At 35.9% G+C, this 25278-nt stretch overlaps 1 long non-coding RNA gene across 1 annotated transcript; it reads right to left on the reverse strand.

Annotated features, from left to right (window-relative positions):
* Positions 1-2020: 2020 nt before the first annotated feature.
* LOC135195608 (uncharacterized) lies at positions 2021-7241 on the reverse strand. Its single transcript, XR_010310195.1, has 4 exons — positions 7099-7241; positions 5504-5557; positions 3567-3732; positions 2021-2609 (listed from the first exon to the last, which is right to left on the reverse strand). It is a non-coding gene; the product is annotated as an uncharacterized LOC135195608 (long non-coding RNA).
* Positions 7242-25278: the final 18037 nt, after the last annotated feature.

The raw sequence follows: 25278 nt of genomic DNA on the forward strand, positions 1-25278 counted from the left end.
CATGTGATTTTGTTGGCTCACAATCCATGTGGTGATTTGGAAAATGATTGGTTGACAAACTAAGAAGTGCTACTTACTTGGTTCCATGTAAAGAAATTCAAAAGCCTTTAAAGCATCTTAAGGTATTTGATTGTACTCTACCAGATTGGTGGGCATGAAATAATTATAAGCTGGCTGATGATTTCATATATTTGCCCAACTCTACATGTTCAGCTTTTATCAGCTGAGCATACTTGAGTGCATTGCTTTAAGTATAGTGCCAGCATGGATATTCCATCATGATGGAAAGTCTTGCCTGATGTTATGGGCAATGATGACATTAGTTTTTATAAAAATAATTTATAGAAAGAAATAAGATTACTGTCATAGTATTCTCTCCTCATATTGTTTATGATTAAACTTGTGTTTTACTTTTCCTACCTTTTTTCTGGATAATTATTATTTTCAACAAAACCGTAAGAGTAATAAATATAATGAAAGGAGAAAGAGTAACAATTTACCTTTTAGAAAATGAGTAAAAAGAAGGTTTTTAGTGTTTTATCTTTGTCATCTTGCCATTTTTTCACAAATGCAAAGTACTGAATGAACATAAACTGTTTTTGTTCATCTTATGGCAGCAGAAATATGACTCGAAGATCCAGGTCAACCTCTGTTTTATGATGGTGACGATAATCCCATTTTTGTCTTAGTTCTCGAGACAAAAATGGTGGCAACATATTACATACTTATAGTACTGAAATATGACTGGGAGCCTGAGTTGTATCCCATGTTCTATGGAAGGTCACTTTCTAAATTGGTTTATCCATGTTTATTCCTTGGCTGTCTACTGTAGTATAGACATGTTCTGTTCTCTGGAACCGTTCTTCAACAAAACTTGTAAATACATAGATTTAAATTCTGGTTTATTTAATGCCAGAAGTTATCTTTTCACAAGGACAGACATAGCTATTTTATTTTTGTTTACATTCCAAACTTTTTCATACAGACGTTTATGGATGCAGAATGCTTAAACCTTTCGCCAAGTTCATTTTTAATCTGCAGAGCTATTGAAGTTTTTAGATATGTTAAGTTTATGGTCTCTGTGACATCCATCCTTGTTTTATCATGGAATAGGGAGCCAAGCGCGCGCTCTTTTTTGTCAAATCAATCTTATCTTTCGACTGCATTTACTTTAACCTGGTTGTGGATTATTTAACTAACATTCTTTCGGGGATTTAATCATTACAAGAATGTTTTCTAATTCTTTTGTTCCTTTAGTAACTATTAGACTAAGCATAGTATATGAATGAAAGAGCATAGGGAAATTACAAGGTAGGAGAATAATTTTATTCACACACAGTACTTGGGAAAAAATATTGCCTCACCAGCTCATTTTCTGGTTTCTTAAGTCTCATGATGCCTAAATTAATAGGTAGTCAGTATTGGTGGAAAATTCGTATTTGCATGTACAGGCGGTCCCTGGGTTATGAAGGGGGTTCCGTCGTAAGCCGGAACGTCGTCAAAAATCCTTAGATAACCTTACTTTTAATGCTTTGGGTGCCTTGAAAACTATGTAAACTGCATTCTTATGGCATTTTTCATAAAAAAAAACCTTCAAATATTGATTATTTTGCATTTTTGGTGTCATATTTCATCTGCCAGATGAGCGTTGTAGACGTCGTAACCCTGGAAATAATGTCTATTGACAAGCGTCTTAACCTTGGAACGTCATCAGCCAAGACCGTCCTAACCCGGGGACCGCCTATATTAGCACTTTTGATCATGTATTTAGATAATCATAACTCTTAGGTTATGCCACTTGTGTAAACTGTTTTGTGCACTTTGGTATTGAAGTAAGATACCAGAAAACGCTCATATTAAGCTGCTAGTATTGCATGTAGAACCAGGTGAAAATCGACTGGCACTTATTAATTGTACCCAGTCACTGTTTTTAATTAATAGCCATTAAAATTACCACATTATGGCTGAACATGAATGAACAGTAGGAATGATAACTGAAGGGTAACTGATGAAAACAACATTATTTTTAGTTTGAATGTTACTTAACCAAGTCTTAAACTACATAACTGAAACAACTTAACATAGCAGTGAAAAAATATAACAGGTACACTTCCATCAAAGGAATAGTCTCATCTATAGTAACAGTTCCTCCATCCATTTAGTGTTTACAAGGTTCTTTTCCAGCAGAATGGAATCTTGGCTCTTGCTTTTGGTTGTAAAATCCCTTGGACCTTCCAAAACTATGCTTCTTGAAGTCCTATATGAAGATGTCATTTGATGTTCTTGGATTGCTGTGACAAAGTTGTAGTCTGTGAACCCGATTTTAATTTTATCCGTGTTGTACACTAAGTTTTCTCTTGTATGGATCTTCAGTTCTGTGGAAGCTGCCAGAAAACCCATCTGTGGTAATACATATGAATGTGAGCACATTTTCAATTATGACTGACTTGCTAACATCATCATAACTTCATTGGATTCCATGGTCCACACAAGTGATCTGGTAACGGTGAACTTTGGAAGGACTCTGAGCTTGGGAAACTATTTTGTACTTTCAGAAAGCCTGAGATGTCGATGCTAGACCAGTTATCCAGTTGTCTTGGCCCTGTTTGCTAAAGAGGAAAAATGATAGAAACTATGTTATCCTATGATTTACTTGCTCATGACACTACTAAATGCTGTATCTAAACATTCAAGTTAGTATTATGACTCTACGGATAAAGTATTTTATTGGAGGGGGAAATTATGCTTATGCATAAAAGTATACATATTCAGATTTTTGAATGAATTATTTATGTAAATGACAAAACCATACTATAAGTGATTTATGTTAAAGAATACTCATATGAATTTACGATTATTTAAAGGAAAACTTTAGAACAAATAACAGAAAATCAAAATGGGAGCAGTCTCAAATAATAGAAAATAATGTAATTGAAATGGAGACGAATGGATGTCTGTTGCAAAACTTAATGTGTGCTTTTCGGCCGCAAAGATAAAGAAAATAAGAAGAAAGATGAAATCGGGTGCTTAGATTGCAAACAGTTATGTACTTGAACAACAGTGTTGTCACCTTCAGTCAATATCTAAAAAAAGAGACTACATATTTACATACACGAAGAGAATATGGAAGGAGAAAGTTAATGTAAAAGATAAAAGAATCTTGAAACCTACTATATAGAAGAAAACTAAGTAAATATTTCACCAAAGAGGAACTCTAAAAAGAAAGGAAATTTTGTTGAGAACGGTTGTCTAGATGGATCCAGAATTTTGAGATAAAGCAACATTTTGGTGACAATATACTAATCATCTTCATTGACAATGAACACCTGTTATCGGCACTGAATAATCCTGATGGGTTCCGGCGCTTGGTCCTCAAGACCTAAATTTCTTAATTAATCAATCAACGCCAGTTAACAAGGGATAAGCAACACAGGTTAGCAGGTTTCCACGGATACAGCCTCCTAGTTAGGAAGGAAAACTAAACGTACGGAAAAAGAGAGAGAGAAAGAGAAACAGTCCAAGAAAAATAAGGAAAGCTCAAATATGTATGAATAAAAAAGACTTACGTCTAGGTCGTAAGTTTGCGTATCCTTTCTTGCCAAATTTGTGTGCCCCATAGTGTGTCGCGCCGTAGCGCCTCTCGCCGGGCTTTTTCCGTCTCTGGAGGTTGATGAAACTTTGTGCGTCGACAGATACCAGGGCAAGCACGCACAACAAGAATACCAGCAGTAGCTGAAAAGGGAATTGATAGGTCATTGAAATCATCTCTTGTGTCCCACCCAAACACACTATGACTTCATCTAACAAGGCAATTTTAACTTTTAAGCCAGCAGTCAATCATAAATCGGACCAGCCTTCTTTAATCGACCTCTGATTTCAAAAGAGTTATAGCTTTTCAGTGAATGATTCTTTGGTTTTATGGAAATTGTTTTTGACAACTATTTAAAAGTGTAAAAAGCAAGATTTTTACTTTGATCCTTATTGAGCAAGAGTTAATTACACGACATTCGTGAAAGTAAAAAATCGTGCTATTTGTCATACTTTTGAATCGTTTGGTAGATTTATTTTTATAATTTGGGAAAAAATTTCTATCGCGAGAGTATATATAATGTTCTAAGAGGTCCACAATAATAAACAAAATGTTGCGAGTTCGTGTATAATTGAAAGTATAATTGAAAACCCTTTACAAAAAGGCAAGGGTTCGAAAGCTTTGTAAAGGGTTTTGAATTATACACGAATGAATGAATGATTGGAAGTTTTCTGGCATCCTGACATCGAAGGTCATTGACGCAGAGATTATACACGAACTCGCAACATTTCTTATTGTGGACCTATTAGAACTATTATTATTATTATATTATTATTATTATTATTATTTTGGATATGTCCCTCTATAGACTAGAGACTTGTAAGAAATGCTGGGCAGCTACTTTCGTAATTGCAATGTTGTTTCTCTTTCAAATCTGATTTTTTTTCTATAATCCTTGAACTCATCCATTTTGTTATTAGGAATATTCCCCACTATGTTGATGTGCACACACACAAATATATATATATATAATTATATATATATAGATATATATATATATATATATATATATATATATATATATAATTTACATTTGTGTGTGTGTTCTTTACCTGGACAGTTCGCTGTTCAGTAATTGATTGTTTAAAGGATCATTTAGTATGCTAGTTCCAGTCAGGCGACATTTCCTGTTTGGTTCGGCATTAAATGCATATTAAGTTATTTTGCAATCAGCATTATTGAAAATTTGCCAAGGTATTTATGTAATTTAATTGTTAGAATTTAGGAATAGTAGTGAAAGTTGTTGGCGATACGAAACCCACCCATCCCTCGTTTTTTTACTTTGGGTGAATGAATGCAAATCCAGAGAGAGATTTCAGTGGAAACTTAAAATGTAGACCTGTACAAGGGACTTTTATTGGTGCAGTTTAGGACTTGAGGCCTGTGGTCTCCCGGGTTTTTCTTGTTCACTTCATCTTGGGAACAAGTTCTCAGGCAGGGAGTGGAATCGCCAAATATCAGGTTTGTCGTATTTTCTCTTTTATGACAACTCATACCCGCCTTTATTTTTACTCGTGCTCATTTACTGTCGTTTCTGTCATTCTAATGATTAATTGACATTGCTATTATTTTACGCGTCTTTTTTATTTTATTTTACAGTACTGCATTATTACTTTCAGCTTTGCGTGTTTCATTATTGTGTACACTTCTTTTGTTTTCCTTCTTCTGTAACTCCCAATCATGGTTCAGTATCGCCAACCGTCTTTATTTATGTATTTATTTATTTTTAAGAAACGGAGACTTTTGCACAAAAACTTATTAAGGTGACGATGACCGTCGATTATATGACACCATCTCAGACAGACAGACAGACAGACAGACAGACACTAGAAAGAAAGTATGCGGTCTGACTACAGTAAGGAAAGAGGGAGTGACGGAGAGGGCAGCAGGGTCTTGTGGCACCCAAGTACTTACCACTTTCATGTCCATTACGATGAGTCTGGGAAGCGAAGACCAGTTTTACACACGCTGAAAGAAAAAGGTCAGGATGAGCCGACGAGCGCGAATTATGACGTGAAATGGAACTGGCTGTGTGTGTGTGTGTGTGTGTGTGTGTATGATTGTGGTTGCTGTCCAATGCAGTCGGATAGGTAGATGTTTTTATTTTTCTGCATTAAGATACTAATGAGGACAGTAGAGGCACCAGTCCTATTAAGCCGCACAGATTACACCTCGCGATAATAATAATGTGCTGGCAAAGTAAGCTACATATATAGCGTTTATACATAATGAGGTTACATTATTTACAAACTCAGCATAGAAACCAGAGGAATAATAGATTTTACGAGAATACGTAATTATATGCAACCTATTTAGACATGAGCAACTGAATTTTCTAAGTTAGTAAATTAGAAAAAAAACATTAACAAAACATACAGTATGTTAATTCTTGTACTGTAATGTAGGGGGCGGAGGATTTCTGTATATATCGCGTCCAAGAGGATTGTGGTTATGTATATATGTATTTATACCCTCATATATAATCTGAGTGTAGTGTTTATTGCGGGGAAAGACAAGGCGGACTAAGAAGTTTTTATGTGGATGAATACATTAACTTTGAGAAATGTGGGGTAGGTCAATAAACGGTGTCGCTAAACTGACCGACATAGGGAGATTTATAGACTTTGCCTTGGAAGAAAGTATTACATTTTATAACAAAAACAGCTGATAAAAACTAGGGAAAGACACCTTGAGTTTACAGAGTACTATATATATTTATATTATATATGTAATATCTAGGAATTATGCATCATTAATGAATAAGCTCTTCGTTATTTCTACCACAAATCTCTTCCTTGACAGGCTATGCAATTTTACGTTGATTGTCAATAAAAAATGGTTGGTTTCTATAATCCACGAGTTAGCCAGTGTGTGGATAACTTTACTTTGCCGGTCCGAGGAAGCTTTCTATATATATGTATCTGTATCATAAATCCACTCACACATTACCATATTACTTCTCGCAGACATCGTATTACGTCAATTTGATGTTTCTTCATTTAGAGAGCTCTATTCGAGTACATAACCCCAGAAACAAGGACAATCTTTACTTACTGGAAATAATTTATCATTTGAAATGTAACCCCCTTCCCCATTGACTCTTTTTCTGATAATTTTGCTACAGCGGCCGGTGGACTTGTTTGCTCTTGTCATTTTGCAAAGGCTTTGTAGCTTTATTTCAGCTTTAGTAGATAAATGTAGTTAATTATATAATTCAGTAAATAACACACAATTACGAGTGAATCGTCGTCATCTGTGTATTGGTTTGAGACAACGGATGTCAACACCATTTTACTCAAGCTACCGGCCACGATCCTGTTTGTCAAATGACCGCAATGCAGTGTGTTTTCACGGTCTGGGTATACCTAGACCGTGTGTTTTTTATGCTAAACATTAATCATTTATACTAGCGGGCCAAGTTTCATCCAGGTCTAATTGAAAGGAGTAGGGAGCCGATGGTGCTAATATTTATAAAGAGAATAACATAAACTCCTGTCCATATTACGTACCTCTCACGTCTTTTCGTTAAGAAACCTTCCAACCGCCCCCACTGTCGAATACTGTACCTCCTGAGAGCACGACAGAAGAGTGAGTTCGGGCGGGCAATGGACCGGTTTATATCTTGGGTCACCGACTTGTGCCTCTCTCTCTCTCTCTCTCTCTCTCTCTCTCTCTCTCTCTCTCTCTCTCTCTCTCTCTCTCTCTCTCTCTCTCTCTCTCTCTAGTCGTTAACATCATCATCATCTACGCTGCAAAGAGGTTGCGATCGTCAACCTGTGTGATGTGATGGGATGTTTATGGTCTCGTAAAATTGTGATAATTATTTTTATTATTATGAAAACAGTCACACTGCAATGCATCAGAAAAGTACGAGATAAGGATTTTTTTGTTTGTCGATTAAAGCAACTCTCAATATTTGGATAATGTTCAACCAAACCTTTCAAAATAGCTAATATTTTAACGTTTTTTCCACCAGTTTCGTATAATTTAAGGACGATTATGTGCTTGAAACCAAAACTGTATTGAAAGACTTTGGGTGGGGGAAAAAAAGTGTAGATTCTGGGCTTGCATTGCAAGCTCTGCCTACTCACTGTCAAATTTAATAGCATTCGTGTACTTTCGAGGAAGTAGCTTACAAATGTTGGTAGTAGATGGAAGTTAATGAATGTGGATACTATTTGCCATCGCTGGCATGTGTCCATTATATATATATAATATATATATATAATAATATATCATATATATATATATAGATAATATATATATATATATATATATATATATATATATACCATATACATATAAACATACATATAAAAGACTTCATTCCAAATGTAGAAACTTGAATCTGTCGCTCTTTCAGTTTTTCGGTAATATGACACTCGAACCTCCATTCCGTTACAGATTTAGCCGCAATTATTGAAGTTCTTGTTATCAGCTATCATACTGAACGAAAAAGGCAACAAGTGAAAGCTGTTCTCATTTTGATAAAAATAGGGGATAATGTCACTGGAAAGTTAATTATATTGAGACTACTCACGCGGTTGTTTAGTGTTTGACATATTACGCACACCCAGAAGATAAATAGATGTGCAGCGCAACAGGGAAGCCCACAATCTAGTTTCAAATTCTGAGAAAATTCATTATCAGAATGTTAACTTGTGTCACTCATGCACTAGTTAAAAAAAAAAAAAAAAAAAAGCGCTTCAGTGGCGTGGTTGGTATGGTGTTGGCGTTCCACCTCGGTGGTGCGGGTTCGATTCTCGGCCATTCCATTGAGGAGTGAGAGATGTGTATTTCTGGTGATAGAAGTTCACTCTCGACGTGGTTCTGAAGTCACGTAAAGCCGTTGGTCCCGTTGCTGAATAACCACTGGTTCCATGCAACGTAAGAGTACCATACAAAAAAAAAAAAAAAAAAAAAAAAAAAAAAAAAAAAAAAAAAAAAAATCAAGACAAGCTATCTGTGGCATGCCTTTAACAAATTGTCTCTGGGTAAATTAAGTTTTACCTGTGTTTGTGCATTATGTTAGAAGTTCGAGGTTCTTTACAGATGAAAGCTCAGTATATTTTAGGGCAGTGAGTAGAGGATAATTTTCCTACGGAACGTAAATTTAAACTTCTAGATATTAAATTTAAAAATAATTAAAAAATTACTATAGAATCTAGAGATTGGTAAGGATTAGTCCACAAAACTTTCTTTTACCTTGCTGCCAGACCACTCATTGTCGTAGGCGCGGAACGGTTAAAAGTGCCCCGGTGCTTGGCTTTGTGGCCGAATTTTCATTAATCAATGAAATCTACGTTGTGATAAAGCCTTATCCTTCACGTGAAATTGCAACGAGCCTCGTACTAAAATGTTGTTAACTACCCGTATGGTCTTACGTGCCACCTCGATGGCCGCGAGTTCAATTCTCGGCCATTCCATTGAGGTTTTAAGCCCCGTCCACACGGTCGAACTTTGCCCGACAGAAGAGCGACGTATTCATTTCTAAACTATATTTCTAGACATTTAGTGATCATCTGCTGATTGGGGGATCAATGAATGGTACTTGGGATGGTTACCTATGAACATTTCTCACATATTCCCGTGGATGGCGTGCCCTTTTGGAAGAGGTTTTGCTTGGCCCATGCCTTGTTCCAAACTGACACCTGTACACTAGAATTAACTTACAACCAAGTATTGTATTCGCTGAGTAGGTTAACAAAGGGGTAATGTATTTCCCTTGTTGAAACTGAACCCTTGGTTCCTCTTGTGAGAGTGTTGGAACCACTAAAGCTCCGTCCACACGGTCGAACTTGCCTGACAGACTTTGTTCGATGTGACGTCAGAAACCGCGGATAAGCTTCTGACTTTTCCCGCTCCTGACGTCACATCGAACAAAGTCTGTCAGGCAAGGTTCGACCGTGTGGACGGAGCTTTAGAGATGTGTATTTCTGGTGATAGAAGTTCACTCTCGACGTGGTTCGGAAGTCACGTAAAGCCGTTGGTCCCGATGCTGAATAACCACTGGTTCCATGCAACACAAAAACACCATACAAACAAACAATATTATCCGTTATTATCAGTTATCACCAACTGTATTATACCCTAAGGTATGTGACAGTGGATATTATTTTATTTATTGTTGGGTTTTCTTGCTGTGGCCGAGAATCATAGCATTTATATTCCATAATTTTCTTTTAACCATGACTAAGGATTGTAAGTACTACTTATTGTTGAATCTTTGTGTACAGAAAAGAAATAATGCAGTATCTTTGCTACCGTGTTTGTATCGTAAAATCAGGATTCTTGGACGTAGTGAAATGGTGGAAGGTTCATTTCTGTATACCACCAGTGAAAGCCGTTTTGAGTAAAATGTAGTATTTACCAGTATTTGGTGGTTAGCGCATAGAAAGGAGGTCGTATATCTACGTAGTTAATTGAAACGAAAGGCTCTCTCTCTCTCTCTCTCTCTCTCTCTCTCTCTCTCTCTCTCTCTCTCTCTCTCTCTCTCTAAGTGACAGGCATCTGCATATTTACAGTACACTTGTATTAACACTTATCAGCGTTTGTGAACATAGGATATGATGTACTTATGAAAAACTTTAAAGAATTTTTTTTATTGCCTGGGCATTTTTCTTGAATTATTCCCATTGATTCTAATTATGTTAATGGGAAGGAATTCAGATGCCATTCACATCAGGTGGCTGAGGTTTTCCACAATGTTGCTTAACATCTTGTGAAAAATCAGATTAAAAATGTCTATATAATAATGCTTTTATATTTGTTTAGATACCATAGAAATCCAAACCGTTTGACAAAGACCCGGGCAGAAATTTGCACACGACCTCTGTGTCACCCCAGAAAAGTTAATAGCATAAAATCAAACCCCTAACCCATGGCAGACATGCAAACAGACAAAACAAATGAAATTTTAATTTTTAATCCACCTTTTCTTCAAGCATGTTATGGGAGTCACCAGTAGCTTGGGTGGAAAGCTCCAACTTTTCTGTTGGTGACGTCATCAAACTCCTCCCGCTGCAAACCCTTTGGTGTAATGTAGCCGGACAAGTGTGAATTTCTTCATTAATTCGTTAGCTGCTTCTTCGTTTTTGCCTTAGGAATTCGCCATAGTAACTGCTTCGTGACGTTACGGTGACGTATTTCGTTATAAAGGCGGTTTAAATGTGGAATAATGGAAATATCATGCTTGGATACTCCAGTGGTTGAGTTAGAATTAATTAATATGCGAATTGGCAAAATACTTCAGTGCATTCGGGAGAGTTTCTTCTCATGTTGCTTGGTACTAATTACTGGATGATGATGTTGAAAATTCTAGATTAAAACTTTACAGGAATGAGATCACACAGGAATGTAGATCATTACATTTTCGGAAATATTTTCCGAAAGGCAATTGCAGAATCTACATTTATGAAGGGTAAATGTGTACGAAGCAAATAGGGACTGATTAAAAAATGGCAATTACTACTGCACAACACAACACGACAATTCGTACCTTTTGCTGACGTAAAATCATACACAGTAAGGAATAGTATTCCCGTCATTTACGAAAATAAGATTATTGGTTATGGTTATCTATTAGAATGATATATATTTATTTCTATCTTTTATCAAAGCGTATCTATTCAAAACAATAAATAACCAGTTGCCTAACTCAAAGAAGGGAATTTTGTGTGATTCAGGATAACATTACCAAGGGCACGAATTGACCGAGTTTATAGATAGCATAGCGTATTTTTTTTAACGATCCGTGTAACATTATACTTAATTATACCTTAGAGAATTTGATGTCTTTATAAAGATAATGAGTTGTAATTTTTGGGTACTTTAAAAACGACCCAAAAACCAATATAAAGAGTACGTACCACGAGTTGAAGTGAGCCGTAAAAGAAAGTGTTTTGCAGCAATTTGCTTAATAATAGGTAATAATTTAAACAAAACAAGCGTGACAGAGTGTAAAGTATATATTTCGTATTAAAAATATTTATTTTCATACAATATTATTGAATAAGTTTAAATTGAACCCGAGGGTCGATTCAAGTTTTTTATGAATAGGAAGTAAAGTTTATTTGTATGATAGTAACACATCATAAAAAGACATAATTGGCCTAGGCCTATACCAAATTGTATCACGTGGAAATATTGTTTTAAATTGTTATTTAATTATTTAGACTTATAATGGCCTACAAATAGCGTTGAAGGGTCTAACAGTGAAATGAATAATGTCTGTGCGTAATTTATTTATATTCTGATTAGAGTGTTTAAGATACTTCCCAGATGAAATACGGTGGCAAACTGTCATTAAATTGATGCTGCTGAGAGAGAGAGAGAGAGAGAGAGAGAGAGAGAGAGAGAGAAGAGAGGCTAGTCCAGTGGTTACCAAACTGGGTGACCTTTCCCCCTGGGGGAAAATTTGAAGCTACCAGGGTGGAAATAATTACACACTACCCACTAACTAAAAAAATCTCAGATGGATTTTCTCATGTCTTTATTTGTCACTAACCGCTCTTTATGGCTATACGGTTGGTTGTTACTAACCGCTCTCTATCCACTTTACTCTGTAACTATATGTTTATCAGTACTATATTTGTACATTTGAAAAATAAATTAGTAAATAGTCACAGTGTGTTTTAACTACTCTTTCCCTCATATAATGAAGGGGGAAATCTGGATGGTTGAACTAGGTGCAGGGGGAAATGACAGAAAAAAGTTTGGGAACCACTGGACTAGTGAAAGGGAACATAGGTTTAAGATTTTATTTGAGAGAGAGAGAGAGAGAGAGAGAGAGAGAGAGAGAGAGAGAGAGAGAGAGAGACTAATCAAAGGGAACATAGGTTTAAGATTTTATTTGTTTTCGGTAGTACTTCTCAAGGGTAGGTAACAAAAGTGAAAAATTATTGTCATATGTATGGAACCCCCTCTTCCCATTTTGCTTGTTTGCTTCATTACGTAGACGATTTACATTGATTTTGAAATGAAAGCAATATGAGAGTTATTGTATTTTACAAGACGTGCGTTGAAAATATATGAATATAGATAGAGTAAGGGAAACAGTCCTCTTTTAGGAGTAGAGCCCTTTACTAAGGTCAATAACCTTTAATTTGGTGGCTGTCTCAACTCGTAGTAGCCCTTTTCACATCTGACTTCACAATCTCGCAGCCACTTTAGATTAAACTTCTTTCACACCATTAATTTTGAGAATGCTGAGTTTAATGTCTTCGTATGTGTTTTTTAAATAATCCAATCAGTATGTTTTTGAAAAATGGAGTTTGTTATTATTTCGTAAGATACGGAATTAGATTTAACATTTTTTTAAATGAATTCAGAGTACACTTACGAACGAATATATTGAGTCACGAGTCTTTAGTGTCATTCAGAATTACAGGGCAACAGGTGTATAAATACGCATTTTTTACACACAAACACTTACGAACGAACACGCCCCTCTTGCCGCGTAGCTCTCCTTACGTAAGAAACCAGAAGAACGTCAGCTCAGTCGTTTAAGTGGGTCGTTGCTATGCCTTGGCTAGGGGTGAAATAAGAAAAAAAAAACGTCTGCCCACCTGCAGAGGATTCTTTCGCTCAGAGATCCAGATCTCTACGCACAAAATCTGTATTCACTTTATAATTGTTATTATCTTTTGGAAAAGACTGTTAGCCTCAGCTAAGATAAACTGTAGCAGATGAGGCTTGGGAAGGTTCAAATTACGTTAGAAAACTATACACGAGTACATGGGGTTGTTAATTATAGGAGGTAAACTTAGCTATAAGGTTCAAGTATCGAACGAATTGCTAAAGGTATTTTGCATTTTAATTAATGACAGCAGCATCTTCGGGGGAACTTATAAGCACGGTCATTAAAAGTGAAAATGAAAGCATCTGATTTCTTATGAGGAAGTATATTGTGATTCATGTATGTTTATGAGGCTTATCTATGTGGCTTATCTATGTACGAGTGCGTACTATTGTAATTATTGTCACTGAGATGTATAAGAAATATCTATGGGATGCCTCAGAAGTGTTAAGAACAGGTTTTCATGTAGCGTTAATTTGTCTAGTCATGTAATCTTTATGTAGATACATTTTCCCAGAGTAGTGGTTTTTCTCTGTCGTTCGTTCTGAGATTCAGAGTCTTCATTATATTTGGTTGTTGATTCTACGTTGCCATCTAAAAACAGGGCAGGATTAAGTATCAATTAAATCAATACTTAAGATATACCTAACAAATGATCTGATAGTTGGCCCGCATAACCACGGTCACGTACATACACACACTATACATATACTATGTGTATATATATTTGTTTACCTTGAATCTGTTACCCTCCATAGCTCTCGAGATTATGATCAATTTCTCGCACAGGCGATACTGGTCCCGTCAGTGGAATTAATATAACCTGTTTAGGAGCTTAAGATTTAATGACTGGTTCAATGCATCAAACCACGTCGACAGACTTGTGATTCCGGTCATAGTTGATGAGTACATCCTTTGTTGTATATTGTCTCTATTGCAGTATAAAATCATCGCTCTTAATTACTGTTCTTATTTATGATTGTTTGTATTTGGCTTTTTGTTGCTATCTTGTATTGGATCATTTTTCTCGTGTATTTTATGACTATGTTAACATTGCTGTGATCGCTGTCAGGTAGTATACAAACGCAGTAACAGTATATCTAAGGTATTGCGTTGGGTAATGTAGATGGATATACCACTGCTAATTTTAACTGCTGTTATCTGGTCTTTTCCGGTTTGCGAATACCTCCGTTTTTATATTTCAATTGCGTGTATTTTTATTATCCATTAATAATTATTCTTTCATGCTTCTTGCTAAACTGCTTTTCCTCTCGAAATTATCCTTTTATTTTATCTCATGATTAAACTCATCATATTTTTTTCATTTAGGGATATGTTCACATTTACCCGATGCTCAGACAAAAGCAAATGCGGTAATTAACTCATCGTTGAGAAGATTCTTGCAGGTACATAAATAGGTATAATAAGCGTTGCACTGCATGGCAGATGTGTGAACTGTCAAGTTTTGACTGCAAAAGCCAATAAAGGAATGAAAGTGTGGGCCATAAACTGAAGATGAAGAAGTAAAAGTGGTCCATTGCTTTCCATAAAAGGTAGCGACCAAGCGAAGCCAAGCGCGCTTTCAACATGCATATTTGGAATTCGATCGTCTGTTTTCTTCCTCGGCCGTCTAATACGTAGCTCATCTGCCAAAAGACCAAATAGATTACAGCTAATATTACCGGTTTGTTGCAAGTATAATCGATGATTAGTGAAGTGCATTGGGTAGTCTGTACTGCTTTTAAGTAAAAGAATTAGTACGTTTTGGGGCATCTTTCAACTGGTCTCGGGCATGTTCTTGTTTATGTAAGGCCGTGCAGAATACATGCGAATTTTGCGTCAACACTGAAGTGACGGCTCAAGTCACTGCCATTATAAGTTCAAAAAAACTACACCGGAAGATAAAGGTCTGAGCTTCAAGCAACTCTTCATAAATGCGCATGCCTCTTGTTTGTGTGAGTGTATGTGTGTGCTATCTGAAAGCTAAATTTTTTTTATTAATATTTAAAATGATTTGAGTGGAATTTATTGCTAGCAGCACTGAATTCCTTAGAATAGTCCGGTGGCAGTGATCGTGGTAGCTGTGAGGCCAGTTACCTCTACGATCATGGAATGTCTGCTTCGAGATTCGGTAACTGAACGGTTGTGAGTCACGGCTATCTACGCATAGACCCTTGTGTCTTTATTGGGGGTAGGTGGGGGTGGGGGTGGGGGGCGGGTCGGCATATGCATGATAAATACCAATGATAACGCTATCCATATGCAAGACGTTTATGAATTCTGTGGAGATTTCTCTTTTAGTAATAGTTTTTTTATCGAACAATGTATTATATCGGAAGCTGTGACGTTAGATTGTGTAACACTCTTTAGCTTATTATATCTGTAAACTAATCCGCTGCCTCTTCATTTATCCCCGTCGCAGCGTTGCTTACTCTTTTTCCCATGAGGTTCAATATATTGATTTTCGTCATTTTGACATATATATTATAAAACTTGAGCTCAAAACTAGTGTAAAGACGTCGTTGTTGTTCACGATTTTTTATATATTGACATTAGTTATTAATGATATATTAATTTGCTTATTATTATGTTCACTAGTACTGTACTGTATTTGTGCTCTCATTGCGGCAATTTCAGCGACAGTTAAAATAGTAATCAATTTTATTTGACGGAATATTTAATAACAGCTTAAACACAGCACATTTAGGAAATACAAAAAACAGTTTTCAGGGGCTAGTTTTTCCAGTAAATATTTTTCCTTTTTTTTTTAAAGAACTTTAATCATATTTTTTAAAATTTTATTTTAGCACAAATGCTAATATATGATATAATTTACACTCATATTATATGCGTACTGACGACGGTCCTTTAAATCTTGGAGTCATTTTATTAATGTACATACATGAGAGACGATTTCCATATTACGATAGGAATGCAGTATGTGTAGAGATCCTTTACTGAAAGGATAAAGTTCCCAGTCTATTGATTGAAAGCGCAAAGCTCTGGATTTTAGTTCATATATTAAATTAAGAGACAATGCCCTCAGCGTAACTTAGTGAAACACGGGCTAGTTTAGCTGCGGCAAATATTGACTGAAATTTTAAAGATAAGTGTGGCAGATAAGTAGATTATGTTAACTCGAGTTTGATAAGTGATTTTTTTAGGTAAATAAGATGCAGTAAACTGAATTTATACCATAAGTGATTGCTTAGGTGAATTCTGTGTACAGGCGATTCGTGTGGTTCCAAATTTTTTTTTTGGCGCGGGGGACCCCGGATATCAAGATACATTGTAATTGCTTTAAATTGGCTGGGTTATTACTATTTCACTCACTTATGTTTATGAAGTAAACCCAAAACACTTGATAGGGCACATCGCTTACGACGCCATTGTACCTAATTTGGTGAAGGTATCACATTCTCTCTCTCCTCTCTCTCTCTCTCTCTCTCTCTCTCTCTCTCTGTATGCGTGTGTGACACAAATTAAACCAATGCCCATCGTCCTGTATTAAATACAAGTCTTTTTTTCTTCACAAGGTATTCAGATTTTTATATCATTGCTCAGCAACCCATAGCTTTTGAGACGTAATATGGTCTGCCCCCGCCTCTCGATTTTATAGCAAATATGGAAAGGAAGTGAAGAATCGTCTGTACCTGACCTGTAACCTTCTTCCAGGTGGTCACTCGATCATAGTATGCCCCCGAGCTTTCCACTCTCACAGAAAATTCCAGGCTTGAACTGAAAGCTTCCGAGATGATTTGCAACTCCTGTAGGAATGTCGAACGTCAAAGGCTTCCCGCGAATGTTGAGTCTTATTTCGTTGACGTTTTTTAACAGTTGCTTAGTCTAGACGCTGCTTTTATCTGTGAGGAATCACAGAGCTTTTGTGAACAACCTGATATTCTCTGAGGTTTTGAAGTCCTAAGGACCTTTTGTCGGTGAGGCGTGAACTCGGTCCTAAACATTCTGAAATATTATTGGTCCTTCTCTGTACCACTTTCACCTCTAACGGTGTCGACTATGATTGCTGTGGTTGGGCCATTTATTTTTTATTAGATTTTTTGTCGCCTACTATGTTTTGGTTTTGGATAGATGGTCTCGCTAGCTCACCGGAATGCAGCACATGTTTTGTAATCGATCGCCTTTTATTCTGTTCAATGGGATCTTTACTCTCTCGTTGTTGAATCATATGATTTCTTAGAAGACTCAATCAATTTCCTCGGCTTGTGTCTCTTAATGCTGTATATTTTAAGTATTTCTTTCCTTTTCATTAAAATTTTGTCTTACATCTTTACCTCACATAGTGGTTATACATCCGCCAATAAATGAGGAACATACTTTCATAAGTCAGAAAAGGTTTATTGCAGGGTTTAGAGGGGATGATAATGTCAGTTTTTATGTGCAAAAGCAATTATTGATTTAGGTTAACAAATCTACTGAGGTGCCGTGTAGGACTCTGATCATTAGAGCCTGGAGGAACCTACCCCAAAAATGTTCCTCCAGCTGGTCTGCTGGTATGGTCGCTAGTGTCGTGACATGCCACTCAAATGTTGCGACTTCGCGCCTCGTCGGCTCTGTGTCTCATGATCAGTTACTGCCCCAATGTAGGGTCTGCGGTGGGAGGTCGAACCCATCATCCTTTGGAAGCTCGAATTTCAAAGTCAGTGGCCCCAGTGTGCTTGTTCCATGTGAATGGGTTTCATCTACCAAAATAAATAATAATAATAATAATGAACCAAACAAAAACTTCTTTCAGTTTTCTTCTGAAGAATGAAAAAGAAACCCACAAAATCACTGTGTATAACGTGTTTACTTCTAAGTATTTACATTTAATTTTACTCCAAACTCGAGTACTTTCAGGCCCTATCTGTGGCCCATTTTTAAGAGATGTGTGGGTTGTCAGCCTGGGTACTCGAGTTTGGAGTTAAATTAAATGTAAATACTTAAAAGTAAATAATAATAATAATAATTCTCCACAAAAGTCAGCTTTTTGTTTAAAAATAAAAATCGTAAAAAAATCCTGTCTTACAAGGACAAACATAAAATCCTAACCAGAAAATATGATCTCGATGCTGGAGGCAGAAATATAATACTAATAATCTCCTTTGTTTTTAGCTTGGTTATATTTCGTATTTTGTGGCTCCATTGAGTTGGGACAGGCGGCTAATAATTATCATATCTTCCTCAGGCTTAATGATAATAACAAAAAGAAAAGATAAAGAACTGTGGGGGACTGCTTCAGAAGGAAACGCTTCACGTGAATCCTTAAAGACAGAGGACTACATGGAATCAAATATGTAAATTATGAAAGAATTTCAAAGTTATATAAGTTGGGAGAAACAGTCACTGAGTAAAGTAGTTCGGGGAATTGCTTATCACGAAATAGCGGGTTGGTGGATGTTACTATAGTAGATTCACATCAACCGTGCATTTGGTGTCTAGGCCAGTCCTTTACGACGCTCCTGATTGGCTGTTGATAAGCCAGTCACAGGGCTGGAAACTCTCAGTCTCTCTCTCGAGAGAGAGTTCACATGGGTAGGATCTACGTTCCACCTCTCCTGAGGGATACGTCTTTCAAAAGTATCCCTCAGGAGAGGTGGAACATACATCCTGCCTATGTGAACTCTCTCGAGAGAGACTGAGAGTTTTCAGCCCTATGATTGGCTTATCAAACGCCAATCAGGAGCGTCGTAAGGGACTGGCCTAGACATCACATGCACGTTTGATGTGAATCTACTATAAAACTTTACAGGGACAGGAGGCTTTGTTCTTAAGCGCGACGAACCATTAGCCCTCAATGATATCTTAGAAAGTACACGACGATGACATCTTTCGGCTGAGTATGAAATAATCTAAATAAAAAAAAAAGTTTGGGGTTAAGTTACTGGTTATATGAACGATGTCTTTAGTTCTCTTCTGTCGAGTTGTAACTAGCACAGGAGGAAGGAAAACAGTACCTTTTATTTCATCACTAATATGTAGAATTATTTTACCATCGTATCACAGTGCACAGTGAATCTCATTCTATTGTCATAATGAGAGGAATAGAGAGAGAGAGAGAGAGAGAGAGAGGTGCTGACCAGGTCACACAAAAGTATGTTGAGCCGCCGAGCCCAGTGTGTGTGTGTGTTTTTTTTTTTTTTTTTTTTTTTTTTTTTAATGCACGGTTTCGCCGCTGACACCCAAATTTTTTTTTTCGCATTTCTACGTGTAGGTGCGTGTTGATGAATATGAGCAGTTGAAACTCCCCTCTCTCCTCTTCCCCCGCCACCTCTCTCTGTTCCCTTGAAGGGGGTCAGTGCACCTCATGTGCTGAACTGTAGGCATTACTAAAGGTTATTTGTAGCATCCTTTCTGCCCATAGTTACACCCACATTTTACCCTTTTACTTTACGTAACTCCACTTCCATTCCTGTCATCAACTTGAGTGTTTATTTTTATTTTAGTGTCTCCATTCCCTTTTAATATCACATTAAAGGTTCTTATAAGTTAACGTCATTCTAAAATAAGAAATGAAAGAATGCCTATGAAAGTATAATCATATAGTATACTGTACTTTCAGTTTGTACGTACTTCAGGTACGGCGATAAAAATTAAAACATTTCTCTTTATTTATTTGGAAAGTTTCATAAACATCGCCTCAAGTCACTTTTAGGCACTTCAGAATTCTAAAACGGAATTTAACGTGTAGGAGATTGATGTAACTGAACGTAACTGATGGCAGGTCGCTTCAGACATACGAGTATACTGTTGTCTAGCTTGTGTGGTAACTGTGGTTCCCTCGAACTGTTTTCTCCTATGCAGCCGGTCAAAAAAAAAAAAAATGCTGTTTTAAGTGTTGAACTGCATAGTTTCACGTCTGATATTTTCCCTTGTCTACCATTACTAAAATAGAATCCCCTTGCGAAAGAAAATATATAACTATCTGTAAGGCTTAAAACGAGGAAGAAGAAGAAGAAGAAGAAGAAAAGAAGAAGAAGAAGAAGAAGAAGAAGAAGAAGAAGAAGAAAAAGAAGAAAGCTTTAAAGAGATAATTCAAAACCAAGTTGCTAATTGCCAGATGTTATGAAACAAATTTTCCAGTATTTGTCATTGTGAGAGGAAAGATCGCCGTGCAGTCATGCATGTATCAATTCCTCAAATCTTGCTGCTTATGTAACGCGGAGAGAGAAAGTCTTGTAGCGACCAAATGTATCCGTCGAAAGTCAGGATCTGTTTACGTAACATTTTCTATTTGTATGGTCCAAGCAGGTGAGATGGCGCTTACCAATATTCAATTCTGAGAAAGTGTGTTAAGTCATTCAGTTTCATTTTTGGCTTGTTCTAATTGCTGTTGTGCATAGCATAGGTAATTTTGGTGGCCTGGAAGAAGCAGAAAGATTCCAGTTGTTCGTTGACAACTTTGTGCGTTCTCTTTTTCATTCATTGTCGTATGGAGCTTAGATGGGACGGAATTAAGCCGAGTTAACGATTAACAGGGGTCATTTCATAAGTACATGTTGCAAATTCTGCAGAGAGAGTAATTAACTGTTAGCTTAGTAGGGAGAACAGAAATAAAATTATGTAGGGGGAGGGAAAGGGTGGTATCTAATAGTCTCCATCTCTTTAGGTTCTTCTCGAAAACTTGGCTATCTTATCCTTCTGTATTACGTATCAGCAACTTTATTTCTTGTGTTTCTAGAATTGCAGTACTTGACCCCTTATGCATTGTTGCTCTTAAGTGATAATTAGTTTCCCGTCAACTTCTTTCGCACAGGAATCTTTCTTTAGTGTTATGTGGTTTTATTGTTGTAAATATCTCCATCTTACGTGAAAGTAAGTTGCAAATAAAATTGTTTATCGTCGTTTTTTAAATTAATGATTATGTAAAACTTGATCTTTCATAGTAGGCGAAGGACCCAAAATACATAACTGCAGTTTATTAAAGAATAAATCTCAATATGTGACCAGAATAATTTTCATTACAAAACTAAAATAAGCATATTTTAAGGAAGTGTGATTTTATATAGTCCAGTTAGGAACACCATCCACGAAAGAACTGCATTTCAGTGGTTAATCATTCGAAACAAATTACTGAAAGCAAATCCATCAGTATTACATTACGAATTTATTTACTACATTTAGACCTTATCAGGTTTTTATAACGTATGAGGTCTACTCTTCTTTTCCTTAGTCTTTCACCTCAGCATAGAGCCATTCAAGTCAACAGGAGAAAAAAAAATCTTGGAAGAAACGTTTTCTCTTTAATCACTACTTGGACTAGCCGAAAGGAGAGAGGAGAGAGAGAGAGAGAGAGAGAGAGAGAGAGAGAGAGTCTTGGGTGTGGTCCTCCTTTGTTGAACAGAACCAGACTAGAAACCTAAGATTTTGTCAAATGTATTTAATCCATTAATATCTGTATCCAAATTTTTCAGATATCTCAAAAGTAGATTCATAGTGTAGTGAAATTACCTAGTGTTTCTGAATATGGAGTATATATACTCCTATATATATATATATATATATATATATATATATATATATATATATATATTATATATATGTGTGTGTGTGTGTGTGTGTGTGTGTGTGTGTGTGTGTGTGTGTGCGTGTGTGCTTATACAAGTATTTAGTGTTGATTACCAGTTGTTGCGTAGTCTGTTCACAAAAATCAATGAGTATAAGCACGTACTTATGTTACCGCAATACTTTTAGCCACATTTTCCTTAAAACTAATAAAAAAATTGAAATTACCATAAGTGATTTCTATTTTTATCTGAAATAATTTTAGTGTTCACATCATGCGAAAAACTACCAAAAACTAAGATAGTTTCCAGAATTTGATTGTATATTTAGCTCTCGTGCTTGACTTTGCTCCTTTGTCTCAGGATTTGAATTTGAAAATAAGACATTGTGGACTGGTCGAGTAGGTGATAATGGAACCAGTCAGACTCTGGAAGGCAGCTTCAAATGCCAGTGATTGAGGTTCTGCGAAAAGTATTCTATTTTACCCAGAGTTGGCAATGATTAAATCAAACTGATTTAATCAAGTCATTGATTTCTTCATTTAAAAAAATCATGATTTTTTTTTAATTATTTTTTTTTTAATTTGAAAGCATAACTGTGCTGCTTCTATTTATTTTGATATAAAAAAAAATGCAAGTACATACTTTAGGCCACAACTGGAAACCTAAAAGATAAATCAATAGTAATTCTGTCATAAAATACATTTTGAGGAAAAAGGGATTGAAAAATTATCTAACAAATAAAAATCCAAATAATTTTAAAAAATCAAATAATAAAAAAATCAAATAAGTCACTGATTTTTAATTTTTTTTATTTAAAAATTTTTAAAAAATCACCAACCCTGATTTTAACCTCGACAGGGACACGATAGATCTTCAATACCATTTGCTAATAGAGAGAAGAATTTTTGTTGTTGCTGTACATTTCTTGAGTCGTTTAACCCGCTTAGTTTTGAGAGCCTGGACATGTGTCTTTACTACAGGACACAACTCGAACCAACAGATTTTCCCTGCATAGTCGTGTCATTTTTTTTTCGGGAGATGGTGAGAGGTAGTCATGGCAGTTTAGGTCTTCCATTTACTGAACGTAAGTTTAGTAACTTATTCACTGCGTTTCATTTTTGAGAGAGAAAAAAAAAATCTCAGATTTTACTTTAATATCGTAGCAACGCCGTTTAATTAGACCCAATTGAATCGAAGCCGTAACCATTGAGATTGTGACACATTTTAGTACTAAATTGATAAACCCGTCAGATGTGTGGATCTAGAGCCCTTAGGCTGATCATTCTCGCCATGCTAGACTAATTAGCCACTGTGAATTGTAACTTCTTATATAGAGTTAGGGGCGAGTAAAGAGTTATTTAGCACAGACAGTATTTTGTCTAGAATGAAAAGGAATTTTGTCTCATTTGGTTGGTGTTGCAAAACTGTCATTATTCCTTAAATATTTAAAGTTATTGGGCATATTAATTTTGACGATACTGCTGTGAGGTGATAAAGCCTGTTTTGTTCGTTTGGTAATCCGATAGAAGGAACAGAATGTTCTTCATGAAAGCGGACGTTGGCTATAGAGCCGGTGACCTACCCATGAAATTTTAATACATTTCATACACTGGTTCTCAAGTTAATTTGCCAGAGTAAATGGCGTTCTTGTCTGTTAAAGGAAGTAAAACCTTAAGCATTCCGACCTTGAATTAATATGTAGTACATTCACTTACTATTTATGTACGTTTCACATTGGTCATGGTATTTCCAATTTACTGGAATGCAATCTTGTTTATGATTTCAAGTGGCTGTGCCCATTTCATTTATTGTCATTTTTCTCTGGTGTGAATGTGGCTTTCTTTACGTCTGGTTCCATTATGCCTATTTTCTTTAATTTTTTCATCTAGGCCTGTCTAGTCGGACTTCAGATCAAGTTCTCTCGTTCTCACTCTTATTCATATAATTCACGTGCAGAAAATGTATGTGTGACTAGTATTCCCCATTTTTATGAGCTAATCCGACATGAAAGAATCCTCTGACTTTCTTTTGCCTTACGGAAATTTTTTTCGTCCACCAAAACGGTAAACTTTCTTTTTTTCCTTCTTTCTCCAAAGTTTTTTTTCTTTATTTCTTACATGCGTTTCTAAAGGTTGCATTTTCATTTTTTCCCTTTCGAAATCTATCAGAAAAGTTGTTTTGAATAATTGATTTACTATAACTATATACTATATATATATATATATATATCTATATATATATATATATATATATATATATAGTATATATATATATTTTTTTTTTTTTTTACATAACCGTAAATTTTAATTTCAATAGCTGCAATTCCGTTTCTGGTTATTTTCTCGGTTTCATTACTTGTCGAGAACATTACTTGTCAAGAACATTACTTGTCGACAAGAACTTATCCTCTCAACATACGTACACATGATATAAGTGAAAGTGTCAGTAAATACATCGTATGTTTTCATTCTGTTATTCCTCTGAATCGGAATCAGAACTACAAATATTTAGCCAGACGATCAATGGACGTAGATTAACGGAGATGCTTTTTCAGTGTCTCGTTTCTGATCTCTGCCACGCACTGCTGGGCCTACATTAAATTTTAAACTTTTGAAGGTTACAACGTGATGAGGAAAACTGATTCCCTTTGTGATTCTTCACGTTTTTTCTCCTTCAGATTCGATCCATTGTGCAGACACTGATGATTGTTGCTTGTTAATATTGTATAAGTAAAAAATATGGAGAGAGAGAGAGAGCATCGTATGCGGGTGTTCTTTGTGATTCTGATCGTCATATTATTTGGAATAAACCGTATTCGCTATGTAAAAGTATATCTCAGTTCGTTGGTGAAAATGCTGGATTCGTTCATCATAAATGGAAAAAAATGCAAACGTCAGGTGGAAAATAAAAGGTGTGGTTGCTCGATAAATTTAGAAGTTGTAGTATTTATTTATGTTGGCGTATTGGTGATAGCGTAATGCTGGGTTACTGCGTAATTTTCGTGCATAAGGATCTGTGTGGTATAAAAGTTTATACAAGTAGTGTTTGTACCAAGAGTATAAAAACTAAAATTTTTTTTTGGAAAAATCAAGACATTTCCCATTGTAAACAAACGAGTAAAAGATGGTCGCGTCCCATAAGGATAACTAGTAGGTTTATTCATGCTCAGACCTGGTAACACTGCTAAAGATAAACTTAAAAAAAACTAAAAGAAAAATAAGTTGGTAAAAAATATCAAACCAGCTCCAGAAATGATGCTTAGTAAGTCAGTCAGTCAGTCGTGGAAACGCACTGAACAGGTTTAGGGATCTAATTCAGAGATAACAAAGTATTAGAAATTCAACAGCTTCACAGCAAACGCTGCGCTGGGCCTAACACAGGCACGTTATCTTTACTGCATTAAAAAAAAATCTCTTCATGAACATCAATCTCAATAGAACCAGTGGCCGGCAATAATCAGTCGAGCGGAACTACGGCTGTTTTTAGTTATCAGTTTTTCGTTTGTTAGGATAAGTCGCTTATTTTTCATCAACTTCTTGATAGAAACCTTACTTTTTTTCAGGCCTCATACGTATATTTTACAATATATGCGAAAGGGATTATTT

This window comes from Macrobrachium nipponense, chromosome 16, assembly GCF_015104395.2.
Source record: "Macrobrachium nipponense isolate FS-2020 chromosome 16, ASM1510439v2, whole genome shotgun sequence".
NCBI classification, from domain to species: Eukaryota; Metazoa; Arthropoda; class Malacostraca; order Decapoda; family Palaemonidae; genus Macrobrachium; species Macrobrachium nipponense.